The sequence below is a fragment of the Microcebus murinus genome, chromosome 8 (assembly GCF_040939455.1).
Source record: "Microcebus murinus isolate Inina chromosome 8, M.murinus_Inina_mat1.0, whole genome shotgun sequence".
Taxonomy (NCBI): domain Eukaryota; kingdom Metazoa; phylum Chordata; class Mammalia; order Primates; family Cheirogaleidae; genus Microcebus; species Microcebus murinus.
In genome coordinates this window covers 74,473,408-74,492,898 of record NC_134111.1, presented here as the reverse complement: position 1 = coordinate 74,492,898, position 19,491 = coordinate 74,473,408, and the positions used below count along the sequence as shown (strand labels likewise).

The 19,491-nt window shown below is 47.0% G+C and overlaps 1 protein-coding gene and 1 long non-coding RNA gene across 12 annotated transcripts in view; one reads left to right on the top strand and one right to left on the bottom strand.

The window, feature by feature from the left end:
* Positions 1-2,609, bottom strand: part of CFLAR (CASP8 and FADD like apoptosis regulator) — a 48,490-nt gene extending 45,881 nt beyond the window's left edge. For 2 of the 8 annotated variants that reach the window (XM_076005795.1, XM_076005796.1), the window contains exons 1-2: positions 2,251-2,340; positions 244-335 (exon numbers count right to left, since the gene is read on the bottom strand). The gene's annotated coding sequence lies outside the window, so the exon portion shown is untranslated. Of the gene's footprint in view, positions 1-243; positions 621-2,250; positions 2,376-2,480 lie in introns of those variants that run through there. The other 6 variants (XM_012739027.3, XM_012739032.3, XM_012739029.3 and 3 more) reach the window with 5 other exon arrangements.
* Positions 2,610-2,697: 88 nt separating this feature from the next.
* On the top strand, positions 2,698-18,721 carry LOC105856966 (uncharacterized). Of its 4 annotated transcripts, none has more exons than XR_012920603.1 (3): positions 2,698-3,262; positions 9,179-9,351; positions 16,020-18,721. It is a non-coding gene; the product is annotated as an uncharacterized LOC105856966 (long non-coding RNA). The 4 variants fall into 4 exon arrangements; XR_012920601.1 differs by having other exon boundaries at positions 2,698-3,271; XR_012920602.1 differs by having other exon boundaries at positions 2,698-9,351; positions 16,020-16,131; positions 17,901-18,721.
* The last annotated feature ends 770 nt before the right edge of the window (positions 18,722-19,491 follow it).

The following is a 19,491-nucleotide window of genomic DNA, read 5'->3' as shown; positions in this document are numbered from 1 at the left end:
CTCTACAAGGAAAAAATAACCAGACTTAAAGGGGGCTCCTATTCCCAAAGGGAGTCCATTCCTGGGATTTAAAAGAGCAACAGGGCTCAAGGAAGAGGCCAAAGGTTGAAAGCGGGAGACTTAATCCTTTCCTGCCGGGATCAGGGGGACAGTGCCCCAACGACGTACCCAGAACCCAGACCACACCAGCCCGGGGATGGGGGTCGGGAGAAGTGGGGCGGGCAAGGTTGTCAGTCTACTCACGCCCAGGCAGCCGCCAGCTCTTCCCTCTGGATCTCAGACACTCAGACCTGACACTGCAGATCAGAGTTGGAAATGCTTGACCTGATGAGGAACTGTGGAAGAGAGTCATATGCATCAAGAAGTGGCTTCCCCGCCGCGTCCTAAAATTTGAGTGTGGAGCCCCTTCGCGTTTCCTCCACGCAGTCCACAGGCGTGACGCGCCGCCCATACAGGGAGGACCGGCATCTGCCCGTGTAGTAGAAACTCGCACATGGCCAAGCGCGTGTCTCTCCAGATGGCAACTCTCGTGACCAAACAGCCCATGTGACGCTGAAGGGAGTTCACGTCTGGCTCCCGGGCCACCGGGACTGGGTGTCACCGCAGCAACCAACCGTCACCTAGTAAGGTAGGAGTGGCGGTAAGACCCCGGGGACGCCCGGGCGCCAAGCTACTTCCCTTACAGTTTGCCAAGGCTCAAAACACTGCCGGTGACCTTCCCCAGCCCCAGTGGCGCCAGACTCCTGGGGTAGCACCTGGCGCCCCTAGCAGACCTGAAGGTGGATTCACCTTGGACATCGGTTTAAGGGAGCAAGTAACAGTGTTCAAGGAAGTGCAATTGTCAGTTACAGAAATGTAAAACAGGATGTCTCTAGACAAAAACATTTTAACCAGTACATCGACCCAAAAGCTATCAGTAAAACAAGTGTTAACAAAAAAAGAAAAATTCTGTACAGCAAACAAAGTTCCCTTTCGAACCAGTGTCTTTTTTTTTAATCTTGGAGTTTACCCAAATTTTTTGGTCAAGGAAACTTTCTCTAGGGCAACCACCCAAAAGAAAAATATCCAAAGTTCCATTCTTCTTATCGGAACTCTCTTATGTAAAGCAGGCCAGAGCCCGGTTTTCGTTCTAGTTTAGTACAGTTTGTCCAAGTCCAAATGCTTTACACATGCTTCACCCCTCATTGCTTCAGAACAAGTTTCAAAAATCTTTGAGAGAGGTTAGCCGTCCCTGAACTTACTCCCTGCCCCCCTTGAGTCAAAAATTTATTCCCCAGTGGCCCTTTGTCCTATTGCATCCCACTGTTACCAAGAAAAGAACATGCCCTTCTGTCCAAATCCGGACAGTCAAGCAAACACCTTGAAATCATCTTACATTTCCGCAGTCTTTCTTTCTCAAGGGGAGGACAAGAAAACAGGTTCATTTTAAGGTTTTAAAAAACGTAGCCAAGCATTTCCAACTTTTTCAAGGCAGGCTTTCTTAGCAATTTGCCAAAATATACATACATTAAACTGCTTTGGGAAACCTGACCTACTTCACCACCAGGATATTGCAAAAGAGTAAAAATTCCTGTCGGGCCAGCGGATACAGCTGAGTCAAGGCGGGCGCGCACGCACGCACGCACGCACACACACACAATGCAGAAAGTCTACGGAAAGAAAAGAAAGAAAGAAAGCAAAAGTCTACGTTCCCATTAACTTTTCAAAAGGGAAATTGCCAAATCTTTTCAACTGTTCACCCCAGGAGTTGAGCAACTCCCAAGGTCTTAAGCAAAGTTTACTGGACGCTGGGGACCCGTCGCCAGAGCTCGCAGCCAGTTTTCTGTCTGTGGCTGCTCGGTGGCCAGTGGTAACCACGGCTGGCTTCCGGTAGGTCCGGTCCGTCGGGCCGCACCTGGAACCCCGGCCGCGTGGGGCCGCCTTTCTGAGAATCCAGGGCACCGGGCGGGGAGGGGCTGAGAACCGGGGAGAGCGGGTGGAGGCGGGGGCGGGGGCTTCTGCCCAACCGGGTGCTCGAGGGGCAAACCCGAGATAAGGAAACCACCGGACTGAGTCACCAACCCGAAGGCCCACCCCTCCCCTGGCCCCTGGCCCGCACCCCCGCGTCCTCGAGAAGCGACGAAGGGTGGGACCGGGACACGCGCGCGCGCAGGGCCTGCGGCGACACTGACGAGAAAACCCGGCCTCGGGGGTAGCGGTCGGGGCGAGTCTGCTGCGCAGGAGCGAGGGGCTCGAGCGCGGGGCACGTACCGTCGTCCTGCGTCCCGTGCCCGGGCTCCCCTCCAGCTCCGCCGTCAGCCCTCGCTCCCCTGGACGCCCGAAAAGCGCAAACAACTTGGAAACAAAGGAAACCGAAAGCCTGCAGGCTGACGTGGTTCCCTGGCAATGGCTCGCTTCCCTGCCCACTCCTCCTCTGGTGGCCTCGGCTCGCCTGGGACATGTCTCAACTATGCCACAAAAGTCTAACACCGGACACTCACTGTGTTAGGCTCGGAGACCCCACTCTCCAGCCCCCGGACGACTCCTCTGAGTTGAAATGCTCTCCGGGAAGACTGCTAACCCGCTGCTTCCTGCTCAGGGTTTCTGTGACTGCGTGTGCCGTGAACCCAGCGCGGACGTTTAAAGAAGTTCCAGGTGTTACTGTGAACAACTGCTAGTGCTTATTACCGGTGTGTCGCAAATACATAGCAAAAGTGAACGTGCTTCCTGTTTTAATCTATTTTTTCCTAATTACTTTCTTGTGATTAAAAAAAAATTATTTTAAATTTCTTGAAATAATTTGAAACTTACAAGAAAGTTGCAAGAATAATACCAAGAGATTAACTACCGGCAAGACAGCAAGAAAAGCTTGGGAGTGGGGAGGGGGCAGGAGGCGGGGCGGGGACCCACCACCCAGAGTGCAGTGAAAGTTATGTGAAACTACAAACGGCCTAGTAAAAGGCCCTAAGGGCTAACTGCAAAAGAGGACACCATTTATTCAAAGCCTCTGGAAATGGTCCTAAGGACAAACTGCAAAAGACGAAACCATCTATTCAAAAGCAATCTACGAAAACTCTTCCATGAGAAAGTTAGTCTACGGTATTTGAACCGAATTTCTCTCATCCTTCTTCCTCTCAGCTCAGGAAGACAGAGTCTCTTCTCTGACCGGCTGCAACCAAGAACCCTGAGTTCCTCTTTTCACAGCTCCCGTCGTCGGTCAGAGGAACCGGAAGTCAGCATTTCCTATCTTGCTTCTCGCGGCCGTGGGCTCAGGCTGGTGTGGGTGAGACATGTGGGAATCCCTTCCTTCTTCCAGGCCTCACTGGTGCAACGGAGGCTCTGCCTTGGGCTGGAGTGCTGAGAACCAGGAGGAGACATAAATTTTCTTTCTTCCTTACTCCCACCCTGTGTTCACCCCCCACCTTTTATTTTTTTTTAATCTCTCCATCCTCTTTTTTTTTTTGAGACAAAGTCTTGCTTTGTTGCTCAGGCTAGAGTGAGTGCCGTGGCTTCAGCCTAGTTCATCACAGCAACCTCAAACTCTGGGTTCAAGCAATCCTCTTGCCTTGGCCTCCCAAGTAGCTGGGACTACAGGCATGCGCCACCATGCTCGGCTAATTTTTTCTATATATATTAGTTGGCCAATTAATTTCTATTTATAGTAGAGACGGGTTCTCGCTCTTGCTCAGGCTGGTTTTGAACTCCCGACTTCGAGCAATCCGCCCGCCTCAGCCTCCCAGAGTGCTAGGATTACAGGCCGTGAGCCACCTCGCCAGGCCTCTCCATCTTCTTAAAATAGTTGTATTCTGGTTTTTATTAAATTAAATCTTCTGTATTTATACCACTATAATCCCAGAAACAATAGCCACGGCCCAGTTATGTAGGAACTATGATTACTTTTACTTTCCTACACAACTTTTCATTTCCTCTGGAGTTAATAATTGACTTGTTTTGTTGGCTTTCTTTTTTTGTTTGTTTGTTTGGAGAGGGTGTCTTGCTACATCCTGGGCTCAGATTCTCCATCCTCAGCCAGCCTCTCTAGTAGCTGGGACTAAAGTCTTAGGCCACCGTGCAGGGCTTTTGTTTTGTTGGTTTTCTACGTAGTTCAATCCGAAGCTCTTTGTCGGTTTTCCACATCTTATCTCAATTTATTGATATGTAGGTGTATTATTAATTTTGGATTCCTGGAGAAGTCACTTCCAGAGCCATTGGCTGTACTCCAATTTGGACTGGTTTACTCCGATACTCAGCTGTCATCCTGGAATCTCCCTTAACCATTATTAGCCTGACAATTCCCTTTATTTCCTTTTTGTGTGAGTCAAATGTATTACATACCCCATGTCTTTCTCTTTCTTGGTTTATTCCCTCAGTATGGTTCAGCAACATCCCACAGTAGCTCCCTGAGGTTGGGTGAGAACTTGGCAGTCTGCACATGCCTTTATTACCCTCACTCTGAGCATAGACGTTCTAGGTTGGAAATTAGTTTTCTCCAGAATGTGGAAAGCATTTCCCCCACTGTCTATAATCTATCAGTCTTGCTATTGAGTTGTCCAAAATAATTTTGATTCCTATTTTTTTAAGTGTGAGCTTTTTTCCCCACTCTTCCCTCTGAAAGTATGTAGCATCTTTTCTTTGCCCCCGGTATTCTGAAATTTCACAGTACCTTCCTTTCATCTGAAATTGGCATCCACTATGCTGGGCACTCAGGGCTGTCTATCTGGAAACTCATATCCTTCAATTCTAGGATACTTACTTTATTTGGTTGGTGATTTCTCTCTTCCATTTTCTCTGAGATTTTTTTCTTTCTTCTTATTTTGGATATTGTGCCTTCTGAACTTGTTATGTGTTTTTCCCCCTGCTTTTCTTTGCTTTTACTTTTTGCTATACCTTTTGGGACATTTCCTCTATTTTCCAACCCTTCTATTGAGTTGTGTGTTTTTTTTTTAATTTCAGAGTAAGAATTATATTGAAGTTACATCTTCATTGAAAAAATGTTGACTGTTTAAAATTGTAAAATGTAAAAGACATTCAGTAAAGCCCACAAAACAAATACGCACTTTAGTGAAGAAGTATAAACCAAACATCAATATAACCACCATCCAAGACACAAAATATAAACATCTCAAAGTGTTCCTGTGTGCCCCTCCCTGATCATAACCCAGTTCTTACCTCTAAAGTTAACTACTGCCTAACTTTTGAGATAATTACTTCTTTGATTTTCTTTATAAATTTTACCATTTCCATATGCATCTATAAACAGTATAGATTAGTTTTGACTAGTTTTTTTGTCTTTGAGGTTGTTTTTTTTTTTTTTTTGAGATAGAGTCTCGCTCTGTCACCCCAGCTAGAGTGTAGTGGCATCATCATAGCTCACTACAATCTCAAACTGCTGGGCTCAAGTGATCCTCCTGCCTCCTCTTCTGGAGTATCTGGGACTACAGGCCTGCACCATCACCCAGGCTAATTTTTTTCTATTTTTAGTAGAGATGGCTGGTCTCACACTCTTGAGCTCAAGCAATTCTCCCGCCGTGGCCTCTCAGGGTTCTAGGATTACAGGCATGAGCCATGGTGCTTGGCCAGTTTGGGCTTTTTTTGAACTTTATATGAATAAAAAAATAACTAAACCAAAAAACAAAAAAAAAGACAAAAATAATAATAGCATAAACAGAGATAAGCAAACAAAAAATTTTTAAAAGAGCGAACTTTATATGAATGAAAACTGTATTCTTTTGTATCTTCCTTTCTATGCTCAACATCATGTTCATGAGACTATGTTGTATATTAGAATACTCAATTGATTTTCATTACCGAATACTATAAAATTCTTAAAAGAAAAATCTTTGCAACCTTGGGGTAGGCAAAGATTTTGCAGACAGGACACAAAAATGCATTAATCATAAAAGAAAACATTTATAATTGCTCTTCATCAAAATTTTAAAATCTGGGCCAGGCATGGTGGCACACACCTGTAGTCCTAGCTACTTGCGAGGCTGTTGTGGGAGGATCACTTGAGCCCAGGATTTTGAGGTTGCAGGAACAATAATTGCTGTACTATATCCTGGGCAACAGAGCGAGATCCTGTCCCTTGAAAAAAAATTTTTTAAATCTTCTCATCAAAAGAGCACTGTTAACAAAATGAAAAGGCAAGCCATAAACTAAGGGAAGATATTTCCAATATATATCTCACAGTGCGCATAAAACTAGAATATATAAGGAATTTTTACAACCGAATAATAAATGACTCATTTTTTAAATGGGCAAAAGATTTGAATAGATACTTTACAAAAGAAGATACACAAGTGACCAGTAAATACATGAAAAAATGGTCAATATCATCAGATATCAGAGAAATGAAAATTTAAAAGCTACCAGAATGACTAAAATCAAAAGGACTGATAAAACAAAGTGTCAGTGAGAATGTTGACAGAAGTGTAAAATGGTACAACTTAGAAAACAGTTTGAATGTTTGTAATAAAGTTATACTTTCCATATAACCCCACAAAAGCACTCCTAAGTACTTACTTAAGATAAATAAAAGGACATATTCATAGAAAGACTTGTATACAAATGTTCATGGCTGCTGTATTCATAATAACCAAAATCTGGAAATAACCTAAATATCCATCAACAGGCAAATGGAGAAACTATTTGTGGTTTATCTATATAATAGAATACTACTCAGCAGCAAAAGGGAGCAAACAACTGATTCAAATAACAGCATAGATAACTATGCCTGATATGCATGCAGAAGTGTTTAAGAGGAATCTTTAAAATACACAAAAAAGTAAGATGGGGCCGGGCATGGTGGCTCACTCTTGTAATCCTAGCACTCTGGGAGGCCGAGGTGGGCGGATTGCTCAAGGTCAGGAGTTCAAAACCAGCCTGAGCGAGACCCTGTCTCTACTATAAAAAAAATAGAAAGAAATTAATTGGCCAACTAATATATATATATAAAATTAGCCGGGCATGGTGGCCCATGCCTGTAGTCCCAGCTACTCGGGAGGCTGAGGCAGGAGGATTGCTTGAGTCCAGGAGTTTGAGGTTGCTGTGAGCTAGGCTGACGCCACGGCACTCACTCTAGCCTGGACAACAAAGCGAGACTCTGTCTCAAAAAAAAAAAAAAAAAAGTAAGATGGATTGGTAGATGGATAAATGGATGTGTTAAAGCAAATGTAGTAGTATTTACTGGTAGAATCTAGTGGTACATATATGGGTGTTTACTGTAAAATTCTTTCAATTTTGCTTTATGATTTAATATTTTTATATGAAATGTTTGGGAGAAAAACATCGTGCTAAGTGAAAGAATCCAGACACAAACAATTTCATGCTGTCTGGTTTATTTATATGAAATTCTAGAATAGATAAATCTGTAGTGACAAAAAGCACATCAGTTGTTACTTGTGAGGGAGAAGTGCTGATTATAAAGGAATATGAGAAAACTTTTTGGGGTGATGGAAATATTCTATACTTTGATTGGGTGGTACATGGGAGTATACATGTCAAAAATCACTGAATTGTACACTTGAATGTATTTATTTGTATAAATTATACATTGATATAGTTGATTTTAAAACAAACAGGCAAACAAAATCTCTGAGCTCTCACGTGGCTCTAATCCATTCTGAATACCACAGTGGAAGATCTGGCCAAATTATTTCCTTGGGGAACCTCCAAGATAAGTATTTTCATTTTTCCTTTTAAATTGGTGACATTTAGCAAAAATGACTCTTCTCATCTCCTGCTTACAGAGGAAAGGCCTGGCTATCAGGGCTCCCAGTGTGCAGCAGGAAAAGATTGATGAGCTTTCTTAATTATTAATAGTAGGCATACCTTATCTTAGTCGACACTTTTGACCTCTCTTTCCCTGATGGAAATCCTTTCTTCCTTTGTCTTGAGGACCCGACTCTCTCCAGATTTACCTCCCACTTCTCTGATCATCTTTTCACTGTCTCTTTGTAGACCTCAATTCCATTGTTTGCCCTTCAAATATTGGCTCTGTCCTTGACTCTCCTCTTTTTGTCAACCAGAATTTCATTATCTATTTTTTTTAGTGACCATACATCCCTTGGCTGTGTTTCTCTAGTTCCTGTGTCCATCCAGGCTTTGCCATGGTCTGTTAGAGTTCTACCTGTTGTCTTCCTTTACAAAGCACCAAAGGCGTGTGTTGAGTGCAGAGTTTGACAGAGAGAGGTAGTCAAGGTCAGAGGAGAGAAAAATTATCAGAGCCTGAAGGCCACCAACTGGTTTAGCAATGTTGCAGACTTGGTGCGAGATGCCAACAGAGATGGAGGGCAAGCCTAGGTACAGTTGTGGCATCTCTGAGTCATATTGCTGCTGCTCCTTCTTTGTGATGACCTACTTCCTTTCTGTTGTTCCCCAGCAAAGGAGCACTTTCCCAACACAAAGTAAATGCTTGGGTACTTTGGTTTTTCTTCTTTTATTTTTTAAATTAATTAATTAATTGATATACTTTTAATTTTATTTTATTTATTTATTTATTTTGAGACAGAGTCTCACTCTGTTGCCCAGGCTAGAGTGCCCAGCCATCATCCTAGCTCACAGCAACCTCAAACTCCTGGGCTCAAGCGATCCTCCTGCTGCAGCCTCCCAAGTAGCTGGAACTACAGGCATGTTGGGCCACCATGCCCGACTAATTTTTTTTATTTTTAGTAGAGATGGGTGTCTCACTCTTGCTCAGGCTGGTCTTGAACTCCTGAGTTCAAGCAATCCTCCCGCCTCAGCCTCCAGACTGCTAGGATTATAGGCATGAGCCACCACACCCAGCCGCTAATTAATTTACTTTTATGTTAGAAGCTAAGACCCTCAACACCCCTATGACTTGTCCTACACACGGGCCTCGCCCTGGAAAATTCCCAGAACAAGAACAGCACCCCACCCTCCAGCTATAGCTGTTCCATGACGTGCTGACCGCAAAATGCTCCAGGATGTGCTAACTGCGATTATTCCCGACCACCTGCCAGGTTGGGGTTGAGTAATCAGTCACAAACAGCTTCGATACCAATAAGACGCTGATTGGGGCTGATTAGCCCAAACCCAAGCCTCATGTTACCCCACTATATTTTTCTGTTTCTACTTCCTTGTTTCTGTATGCTTATAAAACCTACTAAGAATCTAAGTAAAGTAGACCTTGACAACCATTTGCTTGGTCTCGTTCCTTTCTCTCGCCCATCTCTTTCAGGCACGGTCCCCCTTGACCTCCACGAGTAACAAAAAGTCCCTCGGGCCGGGACAAGTGGCGCCCAACATGGGGCTCAAGGTACGGACCTTTGTCGAGTGACGCCGCGGTGCGCTCTTCGGCCGAAGAAAACCCTACAGAGACCCTCGTCTGCCGCTCACAGAATCGACGGTCTGGTGAGTAAATTTTTTACATTGTCACTCCATCGAGATGGGCCATTCTTTGTCTAAAGAGGCCGTTTTCATTAAGGATCTCAAGGCCTCACTCAGAGAGAGAGGAATTAGAGTTAAGAAAAAGGACCTAGTAAAGTTTTTTGTGTTCATTGACCGTGCTTGTCCCTGGTTCATTGTTGGTGGACCTGAGATTCACCCACGCAAGTGACAAAAGGTAGGCAGAGATTTAAACAATTTACTTCTGAATCAGGGCCCAGATGCCGTCCCTGTATCCGTTTTCTCGTACTGGGGACTAATCAGAGATATTGTTGAGGGAGCAGATTCAGACCCCAATAAAAAGCAGCTGCTCTCAGTAGCAGAATTCTGCCTCCGACCCGTGTCGCGGTCCGCTTCAAAAACATCTTTAGAGGCGGCCAACGGGCCAGCTTCCCCTAATAATCCTGAGGGACCAACATGCCCTTCCCCTTGCCCCTCGGTTTGTATTAATATGCCCCCTCAGGACCCCTCAGCTGAGCTCCAGACATCTAGGGACGAGCCCCCGATTAGTAGGCCAGACACCAAGACCCTCTACCCTCCCTTACCCGAGAGTACAGCCCCTCATGCATTCAATTACCCGGTATTCAAAAAACAACCCCTCCGAGAGTCCCTCGACTCCGCAGAAGAGGCAACCCTCGAAGAGGAAGCGGCCCAATATCACGATCCCGAATGGCCGCCTCCTACCTCGGCCCCCCATAGACCTCCTCCTTATGAGCCCCAGATTTGCACACCTTCGTTAATGCCTCCCCTTACAATGCCCTTGCTTTTGTGTGCCAAAAAAGACTTAAGTCAAAGAGTCACGCAATTAAAGGATGTCTTACAACTTCAAAAAGAATTTGCCCAGCTTTCCAAAGACTTGTCCTCCCTCCAAGATACGCTTAAAGATTCGGTTTTCATTAGCCACCCACGTCATGAGACTGCCCAATCATATGCCACCTTAAATAAGAAATCCTTAAAGTCCTCCCATAAAGCCCTAGCATTCCCGGTAGTTACCAGGTCTAATAGGCGAGAAGACCTTGCCGCCCCTTCTTCGAGCCAGTCCCCGCCCCAAGATTCAGATAATGAGGATACGGAAGGGAGGGAAAGAGAAAGCGAAAGTGATGACCTCCCAGAAGAGACAGACTCAGAGCCCACTGAATTTCGCAGACTAAAGTTTAAAACCTTAAAAGAACTGAATTCTGCTGTTAGGGCTTATAAGCCCAATGCACCCTATACCTATTCCCTCCTGGAGGCAGCCTCGGGGGGCGGCTACCTGCTCCCCAGAGAATGGATAAAACTAGTACAGGCGGTCCTTTCTCTCGGGAAGTTCCTCTCTTGGAAGGCCGACTTTCTCAACCGCTGTCAGACCACAGCTGCTAATAATTTTAAAAACCCCAATTCTGCATCTTGGACCCTTGAAAAGCTTAGCGGACAAGGGAAATTTGCCACTGAACAGCGCCAAAGGAGACTCCCAATCGGACTCTTGTCTCAGACCGCCGCAGCCGCCTTCGGCGCTTGGCGTACACTTCCCTCTAAGGGATCTGTTCTTACTCCCCTGACAAAAATCACCCAGGGAGCTCAAGAGGGTTTTAGTGAATTTGTGGGCAGGCTTTTAGAGTCTGCTGAACGGACCCTCGGACACGAAAATGAAGATAATAGGCTTATTAAACAATTAGCTTATAAAATGCCAACAGCACCTGTAGGGCCATTCTTAGAGGCAAACTCAAAAATAAAGACCTTAATGACATGATTAGAATGTGCAATGATGTTGACCCCTTTACCCATAAGGTATCACAGGCCGTGCAGCTTGCAGTTGGGGCCGCCATCCAAGGGACCGCGGCACAGAGGGACTGCTTTAAATGCGGTCAACCAGGGCACTTTGCAAGGCAATGCCCCTTAGCCACCTCCTCTGTTACCCCTAACCTCAGTGAACTGCCAGGCAGGCCAGCCCAGCCCTCCTCCCTCTGTCCTCGCTGTAAGAGGGGAAAGCATTGGGCCAATCAATGCCGCTCCAAGACTGATGTCTTTGGAAACCCCTTGTCCCCCCCTTTCGGGAAACAGCCTGAGGGGCCAGCCCCGGGCCCCCCATCCTATTCAATTCCAGTCGGCCTCGGGGAACAGCTGACAAGAGAGCCCCCAAACTTTAGACTTCTCCGAGCAACCACAGGGAGCACAGGAGTGGACTTGTGTGCCTCCTCCGACACAATATTAAGACCTGAGGATGGTGTTCAGATTCTGCCCACTGGCTCCTTTGGATCCCCGCCCCCCCCCCCCGGCTAATATGTTCTTTTTTATTCTGGGCCAAGCCTCCTCTACTCTTGCGGGGCTCATAGTCCACCCCTCCATAGTAGATAGTGACTTCACCGGAGAAATTAACATCTTAGGCAGTGCGCTTACCGGCCCTGTGTATGTCTCTAAGGGACAGCACTTAGCTCAGGCATTACCCTTGCCCCTTAATACATCCTTCCCAGCCATCGCCTCCAACCGAGGTGCTTCTTGCCCTGGCTCTTCTAATCTCTATTGGGTCCAAGCTATCACCAAAGAACGACCCACCCTGCGGCTAAAATTAGATGGTAAACTTTTTTTTTTTTTTTTTTTGAGACAGAGTCTCGCTTGTTGCCCAGGCTAGAGTGAGTGCCGTGGCGTCAGCCTAGCTCACAGCAACCTCAAACTCCTGGGCTCAAGTAATCCTTCTGCCTCAGCCTCCCGAGTGGCTGGGACTACAGGCATGCGCCACCATGCCCGGCTAATTTTTATATATATATATATTAGTTGGCCAATTAATTTCTTTCTATTTATACTAGAGACGGGGTCTCGCTTTTGCTCAGGCTGGTTTCGAACTCTTGACCTCGAGCAATCCGCCCGCCTCGGCCTACCAGAGTGCTAGAATTACAGGCATGAGCCACCGCGCCCGGCCTAGATGGTAAACTTTTTGAAGGCCTTCTTGATTCAGGCGCCGATTCCACGGTTATTGCCCAAGACGCCTGGCCCGATTCATGGCCTCTGCAGCCCTCCCTTACGCACTTATAAGGTATAGGACAGTCTAAAGATACTCTCCAAAGCTCAAAAATTTTGACATGGGAAGACTCTGAGGGAAACAGAGGCACCACTCAACCTTTCGTAGTCCCGAGCCTACCTGTTAACTTATGGGGGCGTGATATCCTTGCACAAATGAATGTCATTATGTGCAGCCCCAGTGAGGTTGTAACCAGCCAAATGCTTAAACAGGGATTCCTACCAGGACAGGGTTTAGACAAAGAGGGTCAGGGACTAAAAGCACCCTTGACCACCCTCCCTAAGTCAGACAGATCAGGACTAGGGTTCAAAGACCATTTTTCATAAGGGCCATTGATCCCCCTGCACTTCAGGCAGATAAAATCACTTGGAAAAGTGACTCCCCTGTCTGGATCGATCAGTGGCCCCTCCCGTCTAACAAGCTAGCCGCAGCTACAGCGTTGGTGCAGGAACAATTAGCTGCCGGACACATAGAGCCCTCTACTTCACCATGGAAAACCCCCATTTTCGTCATCCAAAAAAGGACTGGCAAATGGCGGCTGCTACAAGTTTTACGGGCTGTTAACCAAACAATGGTTCCCAAGGGGGCACTCCAGCCTGGTTTGCCTTCGCCCGTAGCTATCCCCAAAGGCTACTATAAAATAGTCATTGACCTAAAAGATTGCTTTTTCTCCATACCGTTGCACCCAGATGACTGCAAACGCTTCGCGTTCAGTCTCCCAGTAGTAAACTGTATAGGACCCTCTCCGCGTTTCCAATGGCGAGTATTGCCTCAAGGCATGGCCAACAGCCCTACCCTTTGCCAAAAATATGTAGCTCAGACAATTGATTCTTTTAGAATTCAACATCCTCAGCTATATATAATTCATTATATGGATGACATTCTTCTCGCCGGGGCCGACGAGGCAACCTTACATCAAGTTACCATGCAGGTTGTCTCGGCCTTACAAGCTCGAGGCCTCCACTTGTCCCCTGAAAAGATTCAGGTCTGCCCCCCTCACCTGTTCCTAGGCTTTGAATTGTTCCCCAATAAGGTCCTCTCTCAAAAGGTACAGATCAGAAAGGACTCTCTTCAATGCCTTAATGATTTTCAGCGCCTTCTAGGCGACGTTAATTGGCTTCGCCCATATTTGAGACTCACCACAGGACAGTTAAAACCCCTATTTGACATCCTGCAGGGAGATGCCGATCCAACCTCTCCACGCTCCCTAACTAAAGAAGGACAGCGAGTGCTTAATTTGGTCGAGCAGGCCATAAATGCCCAGGCCATTGGCTACTTCTCCCCCGATTCCCCCTTGTACTTCATTGTCCTCCCCACCCCCTTTTCGCCCACGAGACTCTTCTGGCAGGGCAAGCCCCTTTTTTGGGTTCACCTATCGGCTTCCCCCCCTAAAGTCCTTCCCACCTACCCTTACTTAGTAGCTAAAATTATTCGCTTAGGGCGAGAAAACTCCCTTAAGCTCTTTGGAAAGGATCCGGATATCATAATACTCCCTTACAATGCTTCTCAAATTCGGTGGCTGATACAAAATGACAATGACTGGGCGGTTAACTGTACGTCTTTCCAGGGCAAACTAGATAATCATTACCCCCCTGATAAACTAATTCAGTTCCTCTATCGGACACCTGTAATATTTCCCAAAAAAACAAGAGTCTCCCCCATTCCAGGAGCCGTCTTAGTCTTTACCAACGGATCCTCCTGAGGCACCACAGCCTATAGCATTAATGGCCAGGTCCGCAGTTTTCCCACCGGATTCTCCTCTGCTCAACTTGTTGAGTTAGCGGCCTTAGTCACAGTCTTCAAACACATAGATCAGTCACCATTTAACTTGTATACCGATAGTTCTTATGTTGCTCATGCTGTCGCCACCTTAGAAACTGTGCCTCATATTCGGCCCTCCAACAATACCACTCAAATGTTCCAGCAACTACAAGGACTCATTCACTCCCGCTCTGCGCCCTTTTTCATAGGCCATATTCGCGCCCACACTGGCCTTCCCGGGCCTCTAGTCGCTGGAAATAATCTTGTTGATCAGGCAACCTGAGTTGCAGGCGCAGTCCACACTATCACTGTTAATCCTGTTTGCGCTGCACGCCAAGCTCATAATTTACACCATCTCAATGCCCATACCCTCAGACTTAAATTCTCCATTACTAGAGAACAAGCCAGAGAGATCGTCCACCAATGCAGGGCCTGTTTTACCCTTCTCCCTGAACCACACCTAGGAGTCAACCCTCGCGACCTAATCCCTGGAGAGCTCTGGCAAATGGATGTCACTCATTACCCCCCTTTTGGAAAGCTTAAATATGTACATGTCTCTATAGACACTTGCAGTGGATTTATCTTTGCTTCCCTACAAACAGGCGAAGCCACTCGCCACGTTATTAGTCATATTATAGCCTGTCTCACCTCCCTCCCTCAGCCTAAAGTTATTAAGACTGACAATGGCCCAGGATATGTCAGCTCCAATTTCAAAAGTTTTTGTGCTCAGCTAGGCATTAAGCATATTACAGGCATTCCATACAACCCTCAGGGCCAAGGTATTGTAGAGAGAGCTCATCAGACATTAAAAAATACGCTCTCCAAGGCCGGGCGCTGTGGCTCACGCCTGTAATCCTAGCTCTTGGGAGGCCGAGGCGGGCGGATTGCTCAAGGTCAGGAGTTCAAAACCAGCCTGAGCGAGACCCCGTCTCTACTATAAATAGAAAGAAATTAATTGGCCAACTGATATATATAAAAAAAAAAAAATTAGCCGGGCATGGTGGCGCATGCCTGTAGTCCCAGCTACCTGGGAGGCTGAGGCAGAAGGATCACTCGAGCCCAGGAGTTTGAGGTTGCTGTGAGCTAGGCTGACGCCACGGCACTCACTCTAGCCTGGGCAACAAAGCGAGACTCTGTCTCAAAAAAAAAAAAAAAATACGCTCTCCAGGCCGGGCTCGGTGGCTCACGCCTGTAATCCTAGCACTCTGGGAGGCCGAGGCGGGCGGATTGCTCAAGGTTGGGAGTTCGAAACCAGCCTGAGCGAGACCCCGTCTCTACTAAAAATAGAAAGAAATTAATTGACCAACTAAAAATATATATACAAAAAATTAGCCGGGCATGGCGGTGCATGCCTGTAGTCCCAGCTACTTGGGAGGCTGAGGCAGGAGGATCGCTTGAGCCCAGGAGTTTGAGGTTGCTGTGAGCTAGGCTGACGCCACGGCACTCACTCTAGCCTGGGCAACACAGTGAGACCCTGTCTCAAAAAAAAACAAAAAACAAAAACAAACAAAAAAAAATATGCTCTCCAAACTACAATCGGGAGGAGGAATTTTATACCCTTTAACAGGTAATTCCAAAACCCTGCTTAATCATGCCCTGTTCATTTTAAATTTTCTCACCTTTGACACTGCCGGTAAAACAGCCGCCGACTGCCTTTGGCACCCATCCACCACAGATACTTATGCACAGGCCTTGTGGAAAGAGCCGCTTACCAGCAAATGGCTGGGGCCTGACCCCGTCCTCATATGAGGAAAGGGACATGCCTGTATCTATGATACCCAGGCAAAAAACGCCAAATGGCTACCAGAGAGAACAATTAAGTTATATAATCCACCCAGGGAACCCCCTGAGAAGAATTCTTAATTCTGTTCTCTTCCAGAAATACAATGACTCCCCGAAAAAAGGTGCTGCCCCTCCTGTGCCTGGTTCTGGTCGTGATCAAGAGCACCATCGCAACCAACATCCATCAGATCTACAACTATACATGGCAGGTAATTAATGAGGCAGGAGACGTTGTTAATTCCTCCTCACGTCTCTCCGCCATTATACTATGGAATCCATTAGAAGTCGACCTATGCATATTAGCTCTCGGGGCTAAAGACCCTGCGTGGGGCCTTCCCTCACTTTTCACCCCTCAGCCAGCTCCTCCAACGGCTGACTCCTCCCCAGGCCTTTGCTCCTCGGGAGCCGGAGGCTCTACGATGAGAAATAAAGACTTTTATGTTTGCCCGGGGGCCCATCGACCTCACGCCAACAACTACCGATGTGGCTATGCCCCTGACTTCTTTTGTGCTTCCTGGGGCTGTGAGACCACCGGTGATGCCTACTGGAATCCCTCCTCTTCCTGGGATTATATCACCGTCAGTCAGAAAGCGGTTTCCCCGTCAAGCCCCTTCGTCCCCTTACGCCCCACAACCACCCACTGATCCTCAGTGTAACAACCAATGGTGCAACTCGCTGTTAATTTCATTCACCGAAGCTGGAAAAAAGGCTTCTTGGGATCAGTCCAGGGGATTTGAATGGGGACTTACACTTTACATATCTGGGAAAGACATTGGTCTCACATTTAAAATCAAATTAATTAAAAGCCTCCCCAGAGGTCCTACGGTCGCAATAGGTCCTAACCACAACCTACACCCACCACGACCTCGAGGTCCCACCAGAGGCCTACCCTCCTCCCCAGCTGTGTCCCCTTCTCCGCTTAGCACCTCCCTATACCAACCTACCCTGCCCGAGGGGCCCCCCTCCTCTGCAGAACTAATTCTCACCTTAGTCAACGCCTGTCAGGACCATCTGAGAGGCCAACAATTCAGAATATCAGGAGTGTTGGGTATGCTACTCCCCCTGGCCTCCCTTCTATGAGGGTGTCGCTACATTTGGTAAACTATTATTTACTAACGACACCAGCAAACTCAGATGGGGCCTGGAGACCCATAATGGCCTGACACTCAGCCAAGTCACAGGCCTAGGCCTTTGCCTTCTTGGCCCAAGAATGCTCCCCCCTACTCCCGCACTCTTAGAAAAAATATGCAATCAGTCAATTACTGTTAACTCCACCTTTCAGTATATTCAGGCATCTAACACCTCTTATTTTGCTTGTTTTCCGGCCTTACCCCGTATGTAGTCACTGCAACGTTTCCTGAGCATAGAGAATATTGTGTGTTAGTCATGCTTTTCCCCAGACTCACTGTACATCCTGCTGACGAATTGCTCAGATTTTGAGAGTGCGGCACCACAATTCCTCTGGGAAAAAAGGGAGCCCATCACGGCCATAACACTCGCAGTTGTTCTAGGCCTTGGTGCCACAGGGGCTGGAACAGGTATAGCCTCTCTAGTCACCTCCAACCAGCAGTACCTGCAGCTCTCTGCTGCCATCGATAATGATCTCCGAGAGCTGCAGCAAGGCCTAAAATATCTCAAAGAATCCCTCGCTTCGCTTTCTGAGGTAGTGTTACAAAATAGAAAGGGCCTAGACTTAGTGTTCCTCCAAGAGAGAGGTTTGTGCGCAGCACTTAAAGAAGAATGTTGCTTCTACGCAGACAGAACAGGTCTGGTAGAAGATAGCATTGAAAGGGCTAGACAGAGCCTAGAAGATAAGAAAAAACAGAGAGAACAGAGTAAAGCATGGTATCAAAATTAGTTTTCTACATCCCCCTGGCTATCCACATTGCTTCCCAGTGTCTTAAGGCCGCTTGTAGGTTTTCTGTTGCTCCTCACCTTTGGGCCTTGGGCATTCAAGAAACTCACTGATTTTGTCAAGTCACAGGTGGACGCAGCCACACAAAAATCGGTCTCCCTGTCTTACCAACGGCTAGAACTAAGAGGCTCCAGAGAAGACCTCCATGAAGAGTCTCCCAATACACCCACTGATGGTCTAAATTTCTCAGACCTTGCCTCAGACATGGAACGCAGTTGGTTCCAAAGGCTGTGGAGACGCCCATGAAGGGATTAGCGCGATGCCGAGTACCAAATGCACACCCCGCCGACAGTGAGGTGACTCCATGATGGGAATATTGTAGGTCCGTGCCCGGGGGCACACTTCATAATCAGAAGTGCCGGAGCTGGATGCCACCTACATAGCCTAAGACAGAGGCCCCACCTTCACATTAATCACCCAATCTTATATTTGGGGTGCTGGTCGCAGAAGCCCATCGTGTAGCCTAAGACAGGATCTCCACCAACCTATATAAATCTCCCTCATATTAATAAAGAGAGGGAGAGATGTTAGAAGCTAAGACCCTCAACACCCCTATGACTTGTCCTACGCACGGGCCTCGCCCTGGAAAATTCCCAGAACAAAAACAGCACCCCACCCTCCAGCTATAGCTCCGAAAAGAATGCGTTCCATGACGTGCTGACCTCGAAATGCTCCAAGGTGTGCTAACTGCAATTATTCCAGACCACCTGCCAGGTTGGGGTTGAGTAATCAGTCACAAACAGCATCGATACCAATAAGACGCTGATTGGGGCTGATTAGCCCAAACCCAAGCCTCATCGTTACCCCACTCTGTTTCTACTTCCTTGTTTCTGTATGCTTATAAAACCTACTAAGAATCTAAGTAAAGTAGACCTTGACAACCATTTGCTTAGTCTCGTTCCTTTCTCTCGCCCATCTCTTTCAGGCACGGTCCCCCTTGACCCCCACGAGTAACAAAAGGTCCCGACGGCCGGGACACTTTTACTTATTTATTTATTTGAGATAGAGTCTCACTTTGTTCCCTAGGCTAGAGTGAGTGCCATGGCATCAGCCTAGCTCACAGCAACCTCAAACTCCTGGGCTCAAGCGATCCTACTGCTTCAGCCTCCCAAGTAGCTGGGACTACAGGCATGCGCCACCATGCCCGGCTAACTTTTTCTATATATATTAGCTGGCCGATTAATTTCTTTCTGTTTATAGTAAAGACGGGGTCTCGCTCTTGCTCAGGCCGGTTTCAAACTCCTGACCTTGAGCAATCTGCCCGCCTCGGCCTCCCAGAATGCTAGGATTACAGGCATGAGCCACCACGCCCGGCCTAATTTACTTTTAGATACAGGTTTTTGCTCTGTCACCCAGGTTGGTGTACAATGGCATGATCATAACTCACTGCAGCCTCAAACTCCTGGGGTCAAGCAATCCTCCTGCCTCAGCCTGTTAGGGACAGGTATAGGTAGACAGTGTTGGGAGCAAAAATGAGAAGGCCAACGAACATTAGAACCTAACCCATGGAGACAACTGAAGGTTAGGGACTTTTCCCAGCCAGGAGCATTTGCAAAAACTAGGAACTCATGTCCAAAGGTGACCTTTTCTCCATTAATATGTATTAACCAGGAAAAATCACATCCACCAGTGCTGTGACAGTTTACAAATGTCA